The following is a 2,500-nucleotide window of genomic DNA, read 5'->3' as shown; positions in this document are numbered from 1 at the left end:
CTTCATTCCTCATATCTGACTGTGCTTTCTATTGGCTTTGGCCTCTGCTGGTTCCAATGTTAACCCTGTCATCTCTTTATGCACTCTATAATTTCCACCTTGGACATCGGACTCCCTGACTTTCTCTGCTTATCTTAGACTCTCTGATTTTCACTCTTTACCACAGGATGTTTTCTGTTTTTTTTTTTTTTGCTTTTCGCTTAACCCTCTGCCTATAATTAGCATATCCCAAGCACTCTCGTTTCCCTCTATTAAGATTCCCTGCCCTTCACTCTATACCTCGGACTCTCGACCCATCACTCTTTATCTTGGATTCTTCCTTGCACTCGTACCTTATACTCCAAGGGGCACCGTGGCGTCCCGCTGTGCCGGTGAAGAGTGCCGAGGAGCATGCGGGTGGCACGGCCGTCAGCGGAAACTGCCACGCGTCAAGTGCACTGGCGTGGGGCGGAGGGGGGGGGGAGTTGAAGACGAGTATTTTGTCAGCCTTCGTGGGTAAGGAGTGCGGCAGACGGCGGGAGAAAGGTATATATATATAGACACACACACACACACACACACACACACACACACACACACACACACACACACACACACACACACACACACACACACACACACACACACGAGTATATATATATATATATATATATATATATATATATATATATATATATATATATATATATATATATATATATATATATATATATATATATGTATAAGGCCGCGGTGGCTGAGTGGTTAGAGCATCGGACTCAAGACTGTCACGACAGCAATCTGAGTTCGAGGGTTCGAGTCACCGCCGGCGCGTTGATTAGGAAGGGCATCCAATCATGCAAGGGTGGCACTGCCATATAACCTCTCAGTAATGAATTGAGAGAGGCCTGTGTCCTGCAGTGGAATGAATGGCTGTTAAAAAAGAAAATAAAAAAAAAAAAAAGAAAAAAGAAAAAAAAAAAAAGAAAGAAAGAAAAAACACACACACACACACACATTATATATATATATATATATATATATATATATATATATATATATATATATATATATATATTTATATATATATATATATATATATATATATATATATATATATATATACATATATATGTATATATATACATCCTTGTATGCCTGCCACTTACATACAACAGGTTATTATATAAAAAGGGATTCAGTTCAATTACAGCACTATTTCTTTTCACTGCTTTTCCCTTATTTAATGTTTTTATCTTTTCATGAATTAATTTTTGTTGAACCAATAACTGCCTTTTCTGCCTCTTCTAAGTCCTATACTTCTCAATATCATGTAACTTTCTTAAAACATTCCTTATGCGTAACAACCACGCAGCAGCTTCCTTAGCTTGTGGCAGCATTAATAACGCTGCAAGAGCTTCTGGGTGGTATTTTTCTTATTGCAACATTTACTAACTCCACTATAGTTTTTAATTTCATTCACACATATTACTGATGGCTTCTTGGGTCAGTTATCTTAATGAAAGAGAAACTCAGGAACTGTAAGCCAACGTTCACTCATTGCCTCTAGAAGCATCAACTGCTGGATTAGATTCAGTTCTCATATTTCCACTGATCACATTCAGATCCATCATGTGTGATTGCTAAATGATTAGCAACAAAGGTGTGGAAGCGTGTTTCGTTTTTTTTTTCTTGTGTACCTGAAAACTAGTACTGTCAATCAAAAAAAAAAAAGAAAAAAAGTTCTTTGTCTTGGGACATTTCTTAGACAAATGTCCTCGATTAAGACTTCCATGACAGTCCCTTCTGTGATATTAGTTCAAATCTTTCATTTCCCGGTCTTTTACTCGGATGATTACATTCATCCAAATAATGAGGCATACTACAAAGCCAACATTTTGGTCCTTATTTTATATCATCTGTGACAGTATTACACATTCGTACTTTCTCTTGGTTCCTAGCAGGAGTCTTAAACTTATCTTCAATCATCCATGTCTTACTTTCCCTTTAAATACCGTTGGTACCAAACAGATGCCTTCCGAATAAAGGATGAGGCATTATATTAACCTTCTTTTTAATGAGGTCTACTAAATCATTAAATGTAGAAGTTCTACCTCCACATTCTGATACTGAATATACGGCTCGACACCATTTCTCCTACATAGCAGGTAATTTCTCGACAATTTTCCTCTTAGTCCTGGGGTGCTCGATTTCCGTAGCTCCTTGAAAGCCTCCAGAGAGAGCACTGCGACAGCCCACAAGTGTGATGTAAAACTGATCAAACCCTTCAACATCATCCTTCAACCTTGGCCACTCCAAGATTTTATCAACATAACCTCTTGGTCATCATATTTTCTATGAAACATATATCTCTCTTCCTTGTATCCATCTCCTGGTGCCATGTGAGCACAAGCTCTATGTCCCTTCGTTTACCAAATGTGTATTGCTCCAGATAATATATATTTTCTTCTTCATCTATTACTAATCATACTAACAAAAAATCTGATAAAGGATTTGTACT

This window comes from Penaeus monodon, chromosome 4 (genome assembly GCF_015228065.2).
Source record: "Penaeus monodon isolate SGIC_2016 chromosome 4, NSTDA_Pmon_1, whole genome shotgun sequence".
NCBI lineage: Eukaryota > Metazoa > Arthropoda > Malacostraca > Decapoda > Penaeidae > Penaeus > Penaeus monodon.
Note: the sequence above shows the minus strand (reverse complement) of the source record.